This window comes from Mirounga leonina, unplaced genomic scaffold (assembly GCF_011800145.1).
Source record: "Mirounga leonina isolate KUSES-001 unplaced genomic scaffold, KU_Mleo_1.0 Mir_168, whole genome shotgun sequence".
Classification (NCBI taxonomy): Eukaryota; Metazoa; Chordata; class Mammalia; order Carnivora; family Phocidae; genus Mirounga; species Mirounga leonina.
The window spans coordinates 2549468-2571071 of NW_023270426.1; the positions used below are offsets into that span (position 1 = coordinate 2549468).

General features: G+C 43.7%; 1 long non-coding RNA gene across 1 annotated transcript; it reads right to left on the minus strand.

The window, feature by feature from the left end:
* Positions 1–5066: 5066 nt before the first annotated feature.
* Positions 5067–16411, minus strand: LOC118016543. The gene is made up of 3 exons (XR_004680853.1): positions 13325–16411; positions 9012–9854; positions 5067–5102 (listed from the first exon to the last, which is right to left on the minus strand). It is a non-coding gene; the product is annotated as an uncharacterized LOC118016543 (long non-coding RNA).
* Positions 16412–21604: the final 5193 nt, after the last annotated feature.

Consider the following 21604-nt stretch of genomic DNA (forward strand, 5'->3'; position numbering starts at 1 on the left):
CTGTTGGCTTGAATTTTTGAAATATCTTTAGATGAATTTCTTCATCAGTTTCTTTACATTTTGTGGAGTGAGGGTAAAAGGAGTAAAAGAGAGATTATTTTATGGCTATTCTGGAAAAACTATGTGAAAATTACTTTATAAAAGAGTTCTGTTTCCAGCCATTTTGGATTTCGAAGTTTAAAAAAACGAAGTTAGGTTTGACCTTCCCAGACTAATGGTGAGACCTATAAATTAAAGACAAATTAGGCGCCTGGGTGACTCAGTCGGTTGGGTAGCTGCCTTTGGCTCAGGTCCTGATCCCAGTGTCCTGGATCTAGCCCCCCAGTGGGCTCTCTGCTCAGCGGGGAGAAATAAATAAATAAATACATACATACATAAATACATAAATAAATAAATAAAGGCAAATTATTTTCTCCCAGTTGAAACCACTGCGAATTCCTGCCAGGGTCTGGTATGGGTCAAGAAAGAGCACGCCAGAATCCAAAGTAGTTGAATTGCATTGATCTTAAAATAAATCTGGACGTTCTTTCAAATAATGGCTGAATAAAATATGCAGACAAGTTTCTATCTTGGAGGAAGAAAAGGCATAGCAAAATAAGTAGAACTAGATTTTCATGCAGTGTTAAAACCAACTTTAAAATGACTCACATGGAGATTTCTTTTTAAGATTTATTTATTTATTTATTTGAGAGACACAGAGAGAGAGAGACAGCAGAGGGAGGGACAGAGGAAGAGAGAATCTCAAGCAGATTCCCTGCTGTGTGTGGAGCCCAGCATGGGGCTTGATCTCAAGACCCAGAGATCATGACCTGAGCCGAAATCAAGAATCGGACGCTCAACCAACCGAGCCACCCAGGTGCCCCCATATAGCACACTTTATTTTTTTTATTTTTATTTTTTAAGATTTTATTTATTTATTTGAGAGAGAGAGAATGAGAGAGAGAGAACACCTGAGAGGGGATAGGGTCAGAGGACGAAGCAGACTCCCCGCTGAGCAGGGAGCCCGATGCGGGACTCGATCCTGGGACTCCAGGATCATGACCTGAGCCTAAGGCAGTCGCTTAACCAACTGAGCCACCCAGGCGCCCTTTATAGTACACTTTAAATATATTACAATTGTATCCATCAATTATACCTTAGTAAAATTAAAAAAAAAAATAAAGTCATTAATAAAATGGAAAAGCTAATTAAGTGAATCTGTACTTTCTTATCTGGGTAAATCACACAGAGTAGACTGTCCCTGTAAAGCATTTTCCATTCCTTCAGTGGGTGCACAGATGTCCCTCACCTCTACCTCAGTCACATTTCCCTTCAGGCTCTATTCTACTGATAACAGCTGTGCAATTCCGTTTGATAAGAGAGTTAATAGAAGGCAGGTCAGGGGCGCCTGGGTGGCTCAGTCGTTAAGCGTCTGCCTTCGGCTCAGGTCATGACCCCAGGGTCCTGGGATCGAGACCTACGTCAGGCTCCCTGCTCAGCGGGGAGCCTGCTTCTCCCTCTCCCACTCCCCCTGCTGTGTTCCTGCTCTCGCTGTATCTCTCTCTGTCAAATAAATAAAAAATCTTAAAAAAAAAAAAAGAACGCGGGATTATGGGGCGCCTGGTGGCTCAGTCGTTAAGCGTCTGCCTTCGGCTCAGGTCATGATCCCAGGGTCCTGGGATCGAGCCCCGCATCGGGCTCCCTGCTCGGCGGGAAGCCTGCTTCTCCCTCTCCCACTCCCCCTGCTTGTGTTCCCTCTCTCGCTGTGTCTCTCTCTGTCAAATAAATAAAATCTTAAAAAAAAAAAATAGAAGGCAGGTCAGTTCACTCATTCTCTTTCCCTAAGAAGCCCCCCCAAATCAAACAAGTTTATCTTCCCGAGATATGTTTCTTCCTGACTTCTTTGTGCTAAATACATCCGCTTCCTTCTCCCCAGAGCCTGGTGAAGAGTTCAGTCACCTCATTACTTGCTTCCGCCAGCCAGTCCACAACTAAGTCTGAGGATTCAGCCTGAGAATTGGCTCCTCTATCCATTGTCTCTTGTCTGTTTCCACGGCCAACTCCTATCCAGACCTCCCTGGCAAGACTCCTGCAGGGTCCTCTAAAATGGCCTTACCGCCTTCTTCGCTTCCCTCCTTCCCCCAACCCACTCACACCAAGAACCAGGTCAAATTTCCTAATACCCTGATCACATAACTATTCGTTTTGGATCACTCTCCATTGCTTTGAGAATTAAGCCCAAAGTCCTCAGCCTTTGTCTTCTGCTCCTTCCCTCAGCCTTCCACTCCCACCCTGCCCTGTAGTCCAACTGGATCCACGATTTTCCTAAATGGTCAAGTAAATGTATGCAACTCGGAATGTTGTGAGACTTGTCCTCTCTCTAATATACTATCCTCCATGTCTACCTGTAAAACTCCTACCCATCCTTGGGACAGAAGACCTCCCCATTCTCAATTTCCAAAGTGCTTGGTTTATATCTGTCATGACATCATTCTTATTAGTTCGATATTTTTCGTGTGTATGTGGTCAGGATGGGAGCTGTATTCTGTCTGGATTTCCTGCAACTTCTCACACAACGTCTGGCACCTAAGAGGGGCCGATAGATGTCTGTTGAATAAGTGAATCAATGAATTCATTTGTTGAATTGGGTTTTGCCAAAGCAGGCTTTCTTTCTGCAATTTATTTAATCACATGTTTAGTTTCTTAATAGAGTTCCCCGAAATTTGGGCAAAGTTTATTGCATCATAAAGTTTTAATTATATATAAGCAGGGTTTTTTTAACATATGGGTGGTAGCTATCTATATTTTTTTATCTTGGTGGAAATCCAAACAGCCAACGTAGGGGCCACCTATGATGCTAGATGTCCTACTGGCCAGGACACGATCAGAGTGGTGTGGGCACCAGTTAGCCCAGAAGTCAGGTCAGTGCTTATGGCTGTTGGGCTGTGTTCTGCAGAGAAGGTGTTTGATGGGGAGGACAAAGCACTTCCCAGCTCTGGGGCAGGGGCCATTTGTGTCCTTCCAACATGTCCAGAGATAGCAGATAATTCTTTGCATCGTACTGTCCTGATTTCTACACATGAATGGGAAGGATACCTACCGATCCTTCAATTCATGGAAGTAATTCACTCCTTCAGTCCTTCATTCCCTCTGGCCAAAGAACTTCGTCTGCTCCCGCCACCTCACAGGTGCCTCAGCCTCTCTGGGTAGCACGTTACTGTGGCTGAATGTGATCACTGCTGCCTAACCTGGGAGGAGGTCTCCCTTGTTTGCTGCCCTCGTTGCTGGAGTGATAGCGCGGTGTCCTGGGACAGAGAGAAAGAACTCAGAGGGATTATCTTATCTTGTTTTGAGACGATAGGATGCCTCTCAGAGTGGAACTGTACCTTTTTAAATGCCCTGGCAGTCCACTGCTCACTGGCTGTTGCCTTTGTCCACACCACAACTGAGGGGGTTCATCAGGGACATCACTGTGATGGGGGTAACATGGAGGGATAGCAGTAACTCTGCTGGAGACTGAGCAGAATCGGATGGACCATTGTCCTCTGATGAGTAGGCTTAAGTGACTCTTGAGTTGGCTCCCTGGTGATCACTGGTGGTCACAATGCCCATGTCACCCACTCTTGCCTCTGGATCTAAATACAACACGCTTCCCAGAAGTGAATTCTTTCTCCTCAACTTAATAAAAATCGGGTATGGCATGGGACCAAAAGAAAAAAAATCCCACAAAGAAGGATTTGTGCCATAGAATCTATCCAGGGTTTCTGGAATCATAGACACCAGAGATCAAAAGGACTCTTTAAAGACCTTTTTAAGTCCTATGGATTAAAAAAAAAAAAAAATCAGCAGTGAGTTCTCTCCCCATACCAAATAAAACCATTCCTAGAATTCCAAGATATAAAGTAAAATTTCAAAGCCAAGCTGGTTTGGTTGCTGGAGGAGTTGGGTGTTGTTTTGTTTTGTTTTTAAAGATTTTATTTATTTATGTGAGAGAGCAGAGTGAGAGAGAGAGAGAGAGCACACGAGTGGGTAAGAGGGGAGGGGCAGAGGGAGAGGGAGAAGCAGACTGCCTGCTGAGCAGGGAGCCCCATGTGGAGCTGGATCCCAGGACCCCGGGATCATGACCTGAGCTGAAGGCAGACGCTTAACTGACTGAGCCACCCTGGCGCCCCAGAGTTGTGTGTTGTGTGTGTGTGTGTGTGTGTGTGTGTTACAGGGAGGAGGCTAATCCCAGACTCCCAGCCTATCTTTCGCCCCTCATTAAATCTTTAAATCCCTCGTTAAATTAAGTCTGGGGAGGTGCACCTGGGTGGCTTAGTTGGTTGAGCATCCAACTCTTGATTTCAGCTTGGGTCATGATCTTGGGGTCATGAGATCAAGCCCACATTGGGCTCCTTGCTCAGCACTGAGTCTGCTTGGGGTTCTCTCTCTCCCTCTGCCCCTCCCCCCACTCACACACTCAATAAATAAATACATACATACGTAAATAAATACATAAATAAAATCTTTAAAAATAAATTAAGTCTGGGGGAAATCCAGGGATCCTACGGTTCTATGGAGCTCAGTATGAAAAAATTCCTTTAATCGAAAGAGGGGGAAACCAAGGCCTGAAGAACTTAGAAGCCAATATCCCAGTACAAGCTGGTAGCAGAGCAAAGTCAGAACCCAGCTCCTGACTAAGTGTTCTTTCCGTTCCTCCCAGAACAGATCTGTGTTTGGCATAAGCTGGGAAGGCAAGTCAAAGGAGATACAAGCTTCAGAAGAGTGGCTAAGAAATGGTCAGAAACGACAGCCTCACCTTCAACTTGGCAAAAAAAGGTCATTGGTACAAGAGGGCATTTTCCAGCTCTGGTACCACTGATTTTTACTTCTATGGCCTGGCTGGCTTCCAGAGCTCTCCCTCTTTGTGCAGTGAGTCGGGAAATCAAGTGACAAGGACATTCCAGTGTGGGCTGTCAGGATGAAAGGAGATTATCTTCTCTTTCAAACCGGTATCACTCTCAAATGGAAACAGCCCTAAGAGACTACTATTAGCAACCAAAAACAGTCTAACCACCATCCTGCTATGGTTCTGTGACTGCACTCCAGGCTGGCATCCCTCTCTGGCATCTCCCCTGTGGGCTCTGGGAGCGAGACAAAGAAGAAGGGGAGAGAAAAAAAAAAATGGGCAGCAGCTGTTGTTACCAAGGGTGAGGGAGAGCAAACTTCTGCCTCAAAGACTCATAGAACAGCAGTTGGCACATAAACACATGAAGGTTCAGCATCCAGAATCATAGTCATTTGAAACATCCCACAACGCTGGCATGACAGGAAGAATTAGGAGACCCCATTTTATTTTATTTTTATTTTTATTATTTTTTTAAATTTTATTTATTTGACAGAGTGAGAGCACAAGCAGGGGGAGGGGCAGAAGGAGAGGGAGAAGCAGGCGTCCCGCCGAGCAGGGAGCCCGATGCGGGGCTTGATCCCAGGACCCTGGGACCATGACCTGAGCCAAAGGCAGACGCTTAACCCACTGAGCCACCCAGGCGCCCCCAGGAGACCCCATTTTAATGTCATATGATTTTCAGTTCCTGCTTCATAAATCTTCTGCTACCATCCTCCCTGTGGATTACGCTATTGGGGAAAAAAAAAATAGTAACATGTAATCCTCTCTAATTTTTTTCATTTAATGTCAATTTTCATGGGTCATGTTTGTCTTTGATCAAACACTTAATTATGTATCTGCCTGAGCTGGAACTTACTCATTCTCATTTTGTGGGGTGTTCTGTGTCAGTTTCTTATAGTATCATTTCCTCAAGTGTGATATACAGCCACTGATATGTGAGAAATTATTTTAAATGGCACACGGACAATTTTTAATAGTTGAGTGCTTATTTTAATGTATATTGGAATAAATATATAATTAGCCCATAGAATCCCTGATTTCATGGGAGTGTTTGCTTAGAACAAAGCTAAAGTAGAAAAACTTAAGAAATATAATATTTCATAGTAATCTGACTGAGAGGTATGACAGTCACGCTCCCACGTGGAAGTTGCTCTGGGGAGCTAGCCCTGTTGCTGTTTTTCCCCACCCCTAATTCTGCTAGCAGGAGGAGGGAGTGGTCTGATTGGTGAGCTGGGAAAAGGAACTGGGCATGCCCACTGAGCCCCTTTCTCAGCGTTAGAAAGGCTTCCCTGCCTTGCAACAAGGGGTCTACGTGGCTCGGCTCGGGGTTGGGGGGATGGAAGTGGGGAGGAGGTCTACAATTATTCTGCTGGGCCAGTACCTAGGGGTGAGTGACCTTGTCTAATTGAGGAGCGAGATATTAGCAAACCCGCTTGGCCGTGGTTTTCAAGCCATATTTACCAATGAACATACCAGTAACAAAATTGGTATTTTCCAACTCTGTATGTCTGACTCCTAAGAATATCTCTGGACTGGTCCAAACTCAGGGCCCCTGAAACTCCCACATTGTGTGCAGCCATGAAAGGAATCTCAGAAATAGGGGAGTGTAAATTCTATGAAGAAAATAAATATGGATTCAGTCACTATCTGTGTATCCAATCTACTAGCATGTTCTAGGAATTACGGCTGGGTAACAAGTTACCCCAAAATGTCATGGTGTAAAGCAGCTTTTTGTGATGCTCATAATTATGAGGGTCACGGATTCCAACAGGGCACAGAGGGGGTGCTTTTTCTTTGCTCTATGATACCAAGAATCATCTGGAAGCTCAATCACTGACATAGCTCATAGTTTATGCTGGCTATTGGTGGGGGAGGGACTCAATTCCTGTTCACCTGGGCATCTCCATGTGGTCTTTCTGCATGGGCTGCTTTGAGCTTCCTTGAAGCATGGTGGATGGCTTCCAAGAGTGAGTGTGTTGAGAGAGTGCGCAAGCAAGCAAGTAGAGAGGGTATTCTAGCTTTGGAAATCATGTGGAGTATCACTTCCGCCACATTCTGTTCATTCACAAGCCCTACCTCCGTTTGGGGAGGGGAAATAGGAATACGTTCTGGAAGAGCATGTGGGCCCCCAAATTTTGCTTGTAGCCATTTTGGAAAGCACAATCAGCCACACAGAGTGGCAGGGGATAAGAGAAACTGTCTTCCTCTTACTAAATGTGTCTAACTGGGGCGCCTGGGTGGTTCAGTTGGTTAAGCGTCTGACTCTTGGTTTCGGCTCTGGTTGTGATCTCAGGGTCCTGAGATTGGGCTCTGTGCTCAGCTCCCCATGGGGTCTACTTGGGATTCTCTCTCCCTCTGCCCCTCCTGGTCATGTGCTCTCTTTCTCGCTCTAAAATAAATTTAAAAATAAATCTTTAAAAAAAAAATTTTCTGTAACTGTGGTAAGAATATGCTACAACTCTGCCATTGTTTGTGGTATTGTGGATCTGTATAGCCATTCCTCTGTCAGTCTACTCTGAATTGTTGATCAACTCTGAAGAAAGCCTGTCCTTCAGGATGGACATGAGAAAGGGTGGGGAGCCACCAAGGTGGGTGACTGGGATAAAAGAGAGAATAAGGCATTCAAAACACCACTGTAGTATGGTAGAGAATATGATGGCATTTGGTCCATAGAGACAGGCTGGAGTGTAGACAAAGAATTCAGAGATATGTGTGGAATTGCCCCCAGCACTGGAGTGAAGTTACGGTGGGATCTGGATCTGCATATTGAAAAACTTTGTGTTATTTATATCTTTTTTTAATCATGTATTTTGGCCAATATTTTGTTCTGAAAAATTAAAAACATATAGCCTAAAGCAATTCAGCCTTTTTTAATAACTAGAGTTCTGTATTTGTTTCAAATTTAAAATTTATTTGAGTATGAGTTGACTTCTTTTAGTATTGAGATAATTCCATGCTCAAGAGATCTAAGGAGAGTAGCTTGATCCTTGCTCAGGCCAAAGTGCTGAAGAGGGGGAGAAGCATTCCCTGGGGCCAGGCTGGGAGGTGGCAGCAGGAATTGGGATGGAAAAGTCTCAGAAGAAGGTGGGACCCAGAGACAGAGGATGACAGCTGCTTGGCCAGGTGGCCTTCCTCACCAGGAGATGCTGCTCAGGCTGTAAGCCCACAGAAGCTCTCAAAGGCCTGCAACCATAACCTTAGATAATCACATTTCTATTAATATTCTCATGAAGAAGATTCCAGACCCCACCAGCATGATCTCAGACTCTAGTCTTTGCAAAGCAATCCCCAGGCACGTTGAAGAATGTGCAGGACGTGGGGCACCTGGGTGGCACAGTCAGTTAAGTGTCCGAATCTTGGTTTTGGCTCCGGTCATGATCTCGGGGTTCTGGGATCAAGCCCCGCATCCGGCTCTGTGTTTAACATGGAGTCTGCTTGAGACTCTCTCTCTCTCCCTTTCCCTCTGCCCTTCCTAAGTGCTGTCTGTCTGTGTCTGTCTCTCTCACTTTCAAATAAATAAATCTTAGGAAAAAAAAAAAGGGATGTGCAGGATGCTGTCTCATGCATGTGCAACAAGCCCTCTTTGTTCTTCTTGCTGTCTTGCTTAATGTTGTTGCCAGTGATTCTTGGGGATGACGCGTCCTTGGACTCATCACTGTGTCCCCAACTCTGGCCTCAGAGAGGAGATATCAAGCCCTTTTGGGAGTCCAACTCGAACCTTCCCTCGATCGCTCACAGCCCCGCAATGACTAAGTTGAAATGAAGACATCTCTGAGGGGTTGGGTACAATGAAATGAACTCTGTATAATGCAGAGCCTCATAGTCCTGCTTGATGTGGCTTCTCTGAGAGCTCAGATGTGCTCTGGGATCCCCCAAAGGGCTGCCTCCTGCTTCCACCTGGAGGGAATCGCCCTGCCCCCAGTACAAAAATCCTAGACTGGCATCACATTTTGCAACGTCTGCTGGGGAAAAGGAAGGAGTTTCCACCCCCTTCTCATAGCCCACCTCCTCTTTGCTTCAGCCAGAATCCGCCTCTTCCCAGAATGACTGAGAGGAAAGGCTGCCCCAGCTTGTCCCCCACCCCCTGCCTCCAGATGTGAGTGGCCAGAGACACTCACAACAGCAAATGGCCCAACGGCAATACCTTACTCAACAGGTCTTGATCACCACCGACAGAAGGTCACCTGCATGATTGTTCTAAGCCGGTCCTTCCCAAGTCTCTTCTGCAGAGGAAGGGGACCATGAAGCTATCTCGTGTCTCCCACCAGTCTCTTCAACTAGTCTTCTGTGGGCCCCAGCTTGACCACACACACCACCCATACAGAGAAAAGATCCACTTATTCCAAAGTAACGACAAAGTCCGTGGAGACATACATCCTATTCATATGATCGCCCAGAGCACTTAGCTTATTTATTTCAACATCTGTATAGAGACGAACAGTGGCATCTCAGGGTTCCCAAAAGAAAGGGGTGGGGTCTCCTTGGTTCCTCGGTTTATATTTATGTTATTCAAAGACTGTCTGACATATTTTTCCAAGAACAAAGAGTTCGTTTTTCCCAAAAGTCATTCAGAAAGGGCTTACAACTTTATTTTTTTGTTTAAGGATTTTATTTATTTGAGAGAGAGAGAGAGCACAAGCAGGGAGGAGGGGTAGAGGGGGAAGCAAGCTCCCTGCTGAGCAGGGAGCCCAATGCGTGGCTCGATCCCAGGACCCTGTGATCATGATCTGAGCCAAAGGCAGATGCTTAACCCACTGAGCCACCCAGGCGCCCAATGGCTTACAACTTTAAATCATACTTTTTCCCAATTTTTTTGTCATCAAAGTTCTAAAAAATCCCAGGGCATTCCGTAACATTTATTCATCTCCTACCTGAGAAAAATTGGAAGGCTTCCATGTGTCACACGTTTATAGGAAGTATTTAACCATTGTGGTTATTTGTGGATGATGATGATGTGCATTTGGAACCTCTGGCAAGTGCCTGCTGCCTGCCAAGGACCAAGAATGACTATTTTATGAGCTGCCATAATGCAAAATGCACACTTGCAGAAGGAAGCCAAAGTGCATCTCTTAGCTCCACAGCTTGCAGGGGCTTACCTGATCCCTGAGTGACACCATCCTCTATTCTTTTTTTTTTTTTTTTATGTTATGCTAATCACCATACAGTACATCATTAGTTTTTGATGTAGTGTTCCATGATTCATTATTTGCGTATAACACCCAGTGCTCCATGAAGAACTTGCCTTCTTTAATACCCATCACCAGACTAACCCATCCTCCCACCCCCCTCCCCTCTGGAACCCTCAGTTTGTTTTTCGGAGTCCATCGTCTCTCATGGCTCATCTCCCCCTCTGATTTCCCCCCTTCATTCTTCTCCTCCTGCTATCTTTTTCTTCTTCTTCTTTTTTTTAACATATAATGCATTATTTGTTTCAGAGGTACAGGTCTGTGATTCAACAGTCTTACACAATTCACAGCACTCACCATAGCACATACCCTCCCCAATGTCTATTACCCAGCCACCTCATCCCTCCCACCCCCCACCACTCCAGCAACCCTCAGTTTGTTTCCTGAGATTTAGAATTCCTCATATCAGTGAGGTCATATGATACATGTCTTTCTCTGATTGACTTATTTCACTCAGCATAATACCCTCCAGTTCCATCCACGTCATTGCAAATGGCAAGATTTCATTCCTTTTGATGGCTGCGTAATATTCCATTGTGTATATATACCACATCTTCTTTATCCATTCATCTGTCGATGGACATCTTGGCTCTTTCCACAGTTTGGCTATTGTGGACATTGCTGCTATAAACATCGGGGTGCATGTACCCCTTCGGATCATCCTCTATTCTTATATACTATCTGTCTGCACTCTTTTGCTCATGACTTGAACTTTTTCTGGATTAAAAACTGAGGTGTTCTTAGCAGATTCTTACCCTGGGGTCCAGTGCAGTGCAAGTCAATGAATCTGATCCCAGTTTAGAGAAAATTCCTTTTTGATTCAGCATTCGGTTCAATAGCCAAGATCTTAGCTAACATTGAAAGCTGTATTATTTTATTTTTTTATAGATCAAATGAATTCCAACTCTTGGCCAATATCCTACCAGGCTTTTAATTTTTATTGGAGGGAGCTCCCTTCCCTCTCAGGATGACAGAAGAATTCAAGAATGTGAATGCTGACGGACTAAGTATCTCTAGGCTTCAGTTCATCTTGGTTGTCACTGATAGGCTTATTGCTTAAATCTGTATAGTCCCAGGAATGATCCTGCTTTGTGCCATGGCTGGAGACACTAGTTCCTAGAGTCTGGCCTTTTTAGGTGCACCACAGACCTACTCTTTTTTGAAATACTTCTAGGGAATGAAGCACAGGTCCTACCCCTGTAAAGAAACCACATCTTTTTTTTTTTTTTTTTTTTAATGGGAAGATATTTGCAAATGACATATCTTTTTTTTAAATTTTCTTATTATTAACATATAATGTATTATTTGTTTCAGGGGTACAGGTCTGTGATTCATTAGTTTTATGCCATACACAGCGCTCACCATAGCACATACCCTCCCCAATGTCCATCACCCAGCTACTCCATCCCTCCCCTCCAGCAACCCTCAGCTTGTTTCCTGAGATTAAGAATCTCTTATGGTCTGTCTCCCTCTCTGGTTTCATCTTGTTTCATTTTTCCCTCCTGTCCCCTATGATCCTCTGCCTTGTTTCTCAAATTCCTCATATCAGTGAGATCATATAACTGTCTTTCTCTGATTGACTTATTTCACTTAGCATAATACCCTCTAGGTCTATCCACACTGTTGCAAATGGAAAGATTTCATTTTTTTTTTGATGGCGGCATAATATTCCATTGTATGTATGAACCACATCTTCTTTATCCATTCATCTGTCAATGGACTTCTGGGCTCTTTCCATATTTGGCTATTGTGGACATTGCTGCTATAAACATTGGGGTGCAGGTGCCCCTTCGGATCACTACATTTGTATCTTTGGGGTAAATACCCAGTAGTGCAATTCCTGGGTCATAGGGTAGCTCTATTTTCAACTTTTTGAGGAACCTCCAAACTGTTTTCCAGAGAACCACATCCTTTCCATTCAGCTACCAGCCACAAAGCAATTCTAAAGAGCCTGCCTCCCCAGCCTACTCTACCCCTGAACACACACCATCATCTCTTCAATCGGTTTAGGCTTTAGGGGGAGAAAAAGGCCAAGAGGAGAGGTTGTTCAGAAGCTACTTCTTTAGCCCCTGAGGCAAGAGTTTTCAAAGGCAACTGCTTTCTTGGAATGAGGGAGGTAAAATACAATCAGAAAACAAAACAAAACAAAACAGTGCCTGGTATTCTTTCTGATTTCTCTAAAGTAGCATAAGTAAGACACAAATTAATATTCTAAAAAAAATTGTCTTGCTACAACTCAATACAAGAACAAGCTGGGGTCCACTGAATAAGGCTCTGCCTTAGGGGCTGTCCAGCCCTCAGGAGCCTTTTATCTGGTAGTAGATCAAACACAAATTCCTGTAGCAGAGCTGAACGTTCAACAGCTACCAGAAAGTGAAAGTGAAATTCTATGGAATCCCAGAAATGGAGAGATTCCCTCCCATGGGGGGACCTTCTGGAAGACATGATCCTTGAACAGGGGAGTATCAACTTGGAGAGGAGTTGCTATTTCTCCCAGAAGGCAGGGTTCTGGGGCAAGGTGCATTTCAGGCAAGGGACAGGAGAACAAAGCCAGTGAGGTAGGAAGGTGTGATCTGGCCAAAACTCAGGGATGCCTGAGATCTGAATGGAAGGCTCGGTTCTATTGTGGGTGGGTGAGGGGCAAGTGTGGTCACAACAGGAGCTGGGATGTGTTTCTTCTCTTTCTTCTTTCTTTCTATTTCTTTCTCTCTCTCTTTCTTTCTTTCTTTCTTTCTTTCTTTCTTTCTTTCTTCTTTCTTTCTTTCTTTCTTTTTAAAAGATTTTATTTATTTAACAGAGAGAGTGAGCACAAGTGGGGGAGCAGCAGAGGGAGAGGGAGAAGCAGACTCCCCACTGAGCAAGGAGCCCGATGTAGGGCTTGATCCCAGGACCCTGAGATCATGGCCTGAGCTGAAGGCAGACATGTTTCTAAGAGCCTTATTGCAGTCCTAGTTTGGGAATGAATATTCCCAAAGAACATTGAACATTCCAATGAACATTCCCAAGAGTGCTTTGACCAATTCACAATGGCAGTATAAAGACTCCCAGCTACTCCGCCTTATTTTATGTAGACTGGGGAGTAGATGGGATAGGGTTGCTGCTAGGACAGCAGGATCTGCCAACACCGGACAAGCTTTGAACAGAAATGCCTGACCCCAACGTCTTAGTGACTTGTGTCTGTCCTCTTTAGAATATGAGGGTACTTGATACCTTTCGTTTTCAACCTTAAGACTTAGCCGGATTCTGGGACAATGGAAAAAAGCCCACTTACCTCCTATTACACAAGACTGTAATTTGGTGGAATAATTTTGCTATGGGCTTGATGGAAGATATTTAGATATTGCAGCTTTCTTTGGAAAACACCCATGAGTCTATTTGCAAAGTCCTCTGTTTTGGAGCGATGGAGTGTTTTCTAAGTTTCACCAGGAAAAGAAGAGAAAGAAAAATGACTAGTCTTGCATTGTTTAAAATGGTATTATCAGGGGTAAAAAGGTGATGATGATTTAGTAGCTATGATCTTTCGTTCATTCTTACATTCATAAATTCAACACATATCTATCGAGCTCCTATGTAGTGGAAATCTGTTCATTTTCTGCCTACCATGTAGTCTCCTCTTCCTTCTTTCTTCTCATAACAGAATTCTAATTTTCTTTGGTGACCTCAACCCCCACACCAATGCATTTGATTTGGTGACTCCAGCCTTGACTCCAGAGGCAAACACATGACTCAAGCCAGGGCAGAGATCATACCCTAGCAAATGGGTCAGGGATGGGCATATGATGCAATCAGAGCCCATGTAGCTGGATCCCTTAACTACTACAGAGAGACTATGAAGAAATAACCCTTTATCCTACCGAAATTGAAATTGAAGTTGTAAGCCTGGAGATATTTATGCCACAAGGGTAGACTTAAGAGTTAAAAAATAGAGAGTGCAAAATAGTGCAAAACAGAGACCTAAAAATCAGTTTGGATCCCTTGATCCACCCTTGCCTGAATATCCCCTGGACTTCACAGTTACATGGCCTTGTTTTATTCAAGTCTGTGTGGGTTACATTTAGGCAATTGCATTTGAACGAGTCTTATTTATTTATATATTTATTCATTTATTATTATTTTTTTACTTTTTGTGTTTGAACGAGTCTTAATGGAAACAACCTGGAATCCTGATCTGGTGCCATAGGGTCTCATTATGAACATAGCCCTAAAAATTATAACCCTAAATAAGAATAAAGCACAGCTCAGTCCCAATCTTTGCTATGACATAATAACTCATTGGATCCACTTGGGACAGAGAAGACCCTTCACTGGCCCATCCAGACTAAGTACCTCAACAGCATTTTTTTTTTTTAAACTACGACATCACAACCAGTTAACAGATTTTAGGCAGGAAAGTCATAGGGTCACCATTGCGTGGGGCACCTTGTTGATTTTCTGTCCTTGCTCAATAGTTTTTCTCTTTTGCCAGAGGTCCAACGTGTCCTGAGCAGAACCGTCTGTTTTAGTTTTTCCATTACCTAGCTGTGCGTCCTTGGGCAAAATATTTCATCTCCGTTGTGCCTAAATGTCCTCATCTCTGAAATGGGGTGGGGAGAAACAATATTCCTGCCTTACCTTAAAGGATTTCTCTGAAGTGAAAATAATGTTTGATTTAAACATTTAAATGCAATTTAAAAATTTAAAAGCGCAATAAAAACAAAAAGGTGAAAGTGCATACTTACATAGTCCAGGCAAAACTTGTCTTTATTTTGAATTGGTTGAACGACCTTAGATACAGTGGTATGTCAGCAAATGTTGAACAGGGTCTTTGGGGGAAGAGAACTACCCTGATTTACAGCACTGACAGATTCCCACAGTGTAAACACTCCCGTTTTGATCAGTTTTCATCTACCAATCAGCTTACAGAATTCCTGAGTCTCAGCTCCCATGTGTGGACCTGCACAAGCATGACATTGCTCGGGCATACTGGTCAACCTTAACCTCACCTGCTTGGTTTCATTTATAATAAGACTTGTTTGGACAAATGCTCACTGCAGTACATTTTATCTTCGTGATGGCACGATCTCATTATTTTATGTTTATCAGTTAGATGAATCCTGCATAAACTTACAAGCATACAAGAGCCGTCTTTTTGAAAGGTGCATTGCGGTGATCTATAGCTGTAATGACACTTCTTGTCTTAGGTATGGCATGGCTGGGAGGGCTCTTGGCATTGAAGGCTGACCAGTCCTCAACTGCATTAATTTCTAGTTCTATAATATTTCGACCATTCCCGTGCAAGGAATTTTTCTGATTGCACTTTTGGGTAAACATCATACATATCACCATAGTGTATGGATACATAAATATAAATATTTTAAACAATCACTTCCTGAGCTTGTTTAAGGATGTCCCTCAGACCACTGATTTAGGCTTAAATCAGTGTTCGGAACCACATTCAGTAGATCTGAGTCTCTCACAGTTCCTTTATGTCTTTTTGTGAATTACTTGAAAAACAAACAAAATGCCCCCCATTAAGCAACTGTGAGGCATGTTTCGAAGCTACCACATCTTCTCCCATCTTCACTACCCAAAAAGCTCTGCGACAACAAGGACAATATCAGGAAAGCATCAGCTCTCCTGTGGAGCAGGAGCAGAATTCTAAATTGACCGTGACTAGATCATTCATTTTTCTCAGGAACATGTGGGTTTTCCCTGGGCTTTCTTGCTTGTGATAAGTAATCTCTGTGAGCATCAAGCTTCTGGAAGCACTAGAGGCTTCCCATGAATGCATCTGACCAATGAACAGGGAGGAAACACTAAAATGAAAAGCGGTGACATCAGGTGACAGGTCCTGCACGGGAGGGTTACTCTTCAGCCAGCGTAGTTGACCTTGACTTGGTGCTGTTCCGTCATTTCCGGGGGGCTGAGTTATCTTGTTGGTTTTGTAAAAACAAAATGTGTCAACTGATACTTGTGAAATGACATTCTGCACACGGTTATTCATTGGAATTGTTGGTAACTGTAGAAGTCTGGAAATCATATCAAAATCCACCAACGATGAGCTAAACCATGGTACATTCATACAATAGAAAACCATGACCCCATCAGTAGGAAAGAAAGAAGGAAGTGTTGGCATTCTTATATGGAAAGCTCTCCTTGTAAATGCACAGCCTGGACTTCAGACTGTTACCCTACTTATAAATGATAAAAATAAATAAATAAGCAAACATAGAGAGTGGTAACATAGGTTACTTTTAGAAAGGGAAAGAGAGAGCCTGGGGGCAGGAATGGGAAGAATGGTCTTTACCACATGCTTTTTATGTTGTTTGTGTTTTCTATGACAGTATGTTTCATCTCTTCACACACACACACACACACACACACACACACACGTACACATTCCCCCCACCCCACTTTGGTTTATTTTTTAAGATATTGGAGCTTTCAGAGAAAGACAAATACCCTATGATTTCACTCATATGTGGAATTTAAGAAACAAAACAGATGAACATAGGGAAGGGAAGGAAAAATAAAATAAGACAAAGCATAGAGGGAGGCAAAGTATAAGAGACTCTTGATTACAGGAAACAAACTGAGGATTGCTGGAGGGGAGGGGGGTGTAGGGATGCGGTAACTGGGGGATGGGCACTAAGGAGGGCACGTGATGTGATGAGCACTGGGTATTATATGCAACTGATGAATTGCTCTACTCCTGAAACTAATACTCCACTGTATGTGAACTAACTTGAATTTAAATAAAATCTTGAATGAAAAAAAAAAATATTGCAGCTTTCCTTGGGGAACACCCATGAGTCTATCTGTAAAGCTTTCTATCTTTGAAGTGATGGGTTTTTTAAAATTCAAGAAGAGGGGCACCTGGCTGGCTTAGTCAGTAGAGCATGCGACTCTTGACCTTGGGGTTGTGAGTTTGAGCCCCAAGTTGGGTCTAGAGATTATTTAAAAATAAAATCTTTAAAAAAATTCAAGTATAAAAAATAATAAAAATAATTTAAAAATGTAAAAAATCAGTATAGGGGCGCCTGGGTGGCTCAGTTGTTAAGCATCTGCCTTCGGCTCAGGTCATGATCCCAGGGTCCTGGGATCGAGCCCCACATCGGGCTCCCTGCTCCTCAGGAAGCCTGCTTCTCCCTCTCCCACTCCCCCTGCTTGTGTTCCTGCCCTTGCTATCTCTCTGTCAAATAAATAAATAAAATCTTAAAAAAAAAAAAATCAGTATAATTAACATATAGTTCAGTATAGTCAAATATAACTAACATAGTTTCTGGTGTACAATACAATGACTGACAATTCTATACATTACTCAGTGCTCATCATGATACGTGTAACTTTTTTTTTAAAACCCACTCCTTCATCGTCTTCTCCCCAGCAACAACCTCTCCACTGTCTGCCATGATAAGTATACTCTTTTTTGTTTGTTTCAAGTTTTTACTTAAATTCTAGTTAGTTGACATACAGTGTAGTACAAGTTTCAGGAGACTTTAGTGATTCATCACATACATACAACACCCAGTGCTCATCATAACAAGTGCCCTCCTTAATGCCCATCCCCCATCTAGCCCATCCCCCTACCCTCCTCCCTCCATCAGCCCTCAGTTTGTTCTCTACAGTCAAGACTCTCTTTTGGTTTGCCTTCCTCTCTTTTTCTGTTTTTCCCCCTTCCCCTATGTTCATCTGTTCTGTTTCATGATAAGTATACTCTTATTCCCCTTCCCCTATTTCATGATGGGGCATTTTATAAGTTTCGCCAGGAAAAATATTTGGAATTATGGAAAAAAATATATAATATTTATCATTTTAACCATTCACAAATGTGCAATTTAGTGACACCAGATACAACATTCACAATGTTGTATACCCATCACCACTATCTACACTCAAATCATTTTCATGACCTCCAACTCTACACCCACGGAACACTAACTCTCCCTCCCCCCTCCTCCCTTCCCCTGGGATCTCCAGTCTACTTTCTGTCTCTATGAATTGGCCTAGTCTAGGTACCTTACATAATAGTGGAATCATACAATATTTGTTGTGTGTCTGTCTTCTTTCACTATCCCGTATCCCTTTTTAATTTTTAAAAAATTTTTATTTATGTATTATTTTCCCATACACACTTTCTAAAGGACACATCTACCAACTGGATCCGTAAAGTTGTGAAAGTCTGAAGTGTCCTTTGTGTTGTTAGAAACACAGAGAACAGACCTTGTGAAATAGGTGGACGTGCCTGGGACAAGGTAGCACCAGTTTCTGATGTTTCCTGGAAACCCCTTTGTAACTTTTAAAAGGTTAACTAATAGCCTAGCTTGCTAATGCCCTCCCTGCTCCAAAAATGACCTGAAATGGCCACCACTGTCCATGTGCTTTGGCTCACATAAGACAGGGTTCTTTAACCGGGGCTCCCAGGGACCTTGGGAGGGTCCAGAAGTCTTTTCTGAAATTGTATGCCAATTTGTGGTGTGTTGGCCTTGAACTTGAGCATTCCGATTTTCAAAGTGCTCTTTGAGCCAGTAAAAAAAAAAAAAAAAGTCTTAAGCACCATTGCTAAATGGAATCATTAATGCTGCCCCCTCCCACGAAACACATATAAAAGCTCTTCCTTCATCAACTGGTTTGTCTACATACGTGATCGATGAACCCACACCAAAAGACAAGCCACTGACATGGGCCCGATGAAAGAAGTCTCTGGCTTAAAAACATGACCCTCAGAAATCCATACTTAATATAAAATAATATGACACATGTGATTTGGTGACAAGGGAAAAGGATCATAGCACAAAGGTACATGAATGTAGAATTGTCACATGAGGAGATTGAGAGCTTTTCTCATTCACTTCATAAATTGGTACCGAGGACCTGCTCTGTTCAGGTCTAAGTGCTCAGGATAAGGCTGTGAATGAAACAATGTCTCCGCCCTATGGGGCTCCCATCCTCTTGGTAAGATTTAGACAACTAAGGAGTGAAAAGAGGTAGGACCCTTTTCAGATACTCCTAAATGCTTCAGTGAAATCGGATGGAGAGTGGCCGGATGTTTGCTTTTCTATAAGGTGGTTGGGGAATTTCTTTCTGGGGATAACACTTGAGCTGACTCCTGAAGGCCAAGAAGAGGCAGCCATGGAAAGAGTGGGGACAAGGGCACATTGGGCAGAGGGGACAGGCCGTGCAGCACCTCAAGCTGCCAAGGAGATGGGAGGTCCTGAACGCTGAGGGTGTCCGGGGCCCAACAGCCAGCCCTGCCTTTCACGGACTCCTCACACAGGGCTCCTTCCTCTTCCTCTTCAACACTAAAGTCCTTACCCTCTTCATATCCCATTCATCTTTCAGCAACCAGCACGATTCCAGCCCTCAATGTTCCTTCTCTTCCTACAAAATCCTTTTGGGCCCTTGATGGCTTCACTGCCTCACCATCTGTGTCAACATCTCATCGAGCCAAGAGAACTTGGAGCTCCTGGAGGAGAAGCATGTCTGCTCCTTCTTAATGGTCGTGGATGACAGACAACTAGGCAAACCTCAGAGATCAGGGTGGGCAGGACGCCCACGATGGCCACAGATGCCAGAGTGGCCTTTTTGACTGAGCCTCAGATGCAGAACGATCCTCAAATTTAGATTTGGCCATTATTTGCCAAACTGTGTGTTAAAACTATCTATTAAACACTTATATCATATATATAAAATATTTACCATCTTTTTTCTTTTAATACAGTAGGAAACACAAAAATTGGATGTGGCCCAGATTGCTCTTACCTGAAAGACCTAAGTATAAAGAGAACGAGTTCTAAAGGAAGCTGCTTGGGGTCAAATCCTAGGTTCATTTATTCTTGGCCAGATAAATTTGGTAAGTGCTTAACAGTTCTAAATATGGGGAACAACGGTGTCCCAGATGGATTATAATAGAGCCTTACCCATACCTAACTTAAATGAGGAGACTTGGGACTTCTTGAGTTGAGATTTGGGCAAAATTTTGGACTTTCAGTTGACACTGTGGTGGAAACTTTGGGGACCTTGGGGTGGGGTCAATCTATTTTGCATATGGGATGGACCTGGCTCTCTGGGAGCAAGAGGGTAGACGGTGGTAGAATGACCCCCAGACATCCTCATCCTGACCCCCCGAACCTATGATATATTAGCTCACACGCCACGAGACTTTACAGATAGAAGCGTAGAGTGTAGAGACACAGATGGTTTCTAGTTGCTTGAGTCCTTCCAAGGAGCAAAGAGAAGCAAAGAACAGCTCAGAGTGCAGACATACAGGACTCAGCCTGCCATTGCTGGCTTGAAGATGGACAAGGGGATCCCGAGCCAGGAATGTGGGCAGTCTCTAGAAGCTAGGGAAAGCGCCTGGGTGGCTCAGTTGTTGAGCGTCTGCCTTCGGGTCGGGTCATGATCCCAGGGTCCTGGGATCGAGCCCCACATCGGGCTCCCTGCTCGGTGGAGAGCCTGCTTCTCTGTCTCCCGCTCCCCACCTGCTTGTGTTCCCTCTCTCGCTGTCAAATAAATAAATAAAATCTTAAAAAAAAAAGAAAACACCCAAAAAACCAGATTCGACACAGAACTCACAGAAAGGAAATGCAGGCCTGCCGACATCTTGATTTTAATGCTGTGAAACAGACTTCTGACCCATGGAGCTCCAGGAAAATAAATCTGTGTTGCTTTAAGCCACTAAGTCTGTGGTAAAAGGTGTCAAAGCAGCAGTATGTAAAGGAGCAGCGACACATGACCTAATACATGAAGAAATTTCCCAGAAGTTAGTACCTCTAAACAACTTGTAACAATGCCTACCATGTAGTAAGCACTCAGGAAGGGGTTACCATCCTTCTCAAAGATGAGAGGGAAACAAAGATGTCATAAAGATATAAATAATTCTACAAGATGGTGTCAACAACCAAGCAACGGTCTACATAGAACCACCTTCAAAGGACTTTACTTTCTGAGTAAGTTTCTGGAAATAATCAATTCCAAGATTATGACAGGTCTTCCTAAAATGACTGCTGGAAGTCGGAGCAGCGAACTCAAAATACATATGCGGTCTTTGTAGGTAACATCAACAGGACAAACCAGCAAGCTGGACGGTGGGCCAGACGGGAGCGGTAGCCCCACTGGAAGGGGCAGATCTGAGCCCAGCTGACATCAATGAAAATGCAATGCAGGGGCGCCTGGGTGGCTCAGTCCGTTAAGCGACTGCCTTCGGCTCAGGTCACGATCCTGGAGTCCCTGGATCGAGCCCCGAATCGGGCTCCCTGCTCCGTGGGAAGCCTGCTTCTCCCTCTCCTGCTCCCCCTGCTTGTGTTCCCTCTCTCGCTGTGTCTCTGTCAAATAAATAGATAAAATCTTAAAAAAAAAAAAAAATGCAATGCAGGGACGTCAAGTTTTCAAGAAGCTAGAAATCTACACGTTGTTCTATGAAATCTCTTATTTTTAAATGCTGGGAACAATTCCCATTGAAACACAGACAGACCCACACATTATTTTCAGGCAAAACTGCTCATATTGGCCAACCACACGGGGGCCAGAGGCCCTGGACTTGGTATCTCTGGCCATTTAGTGAAGGCATGTG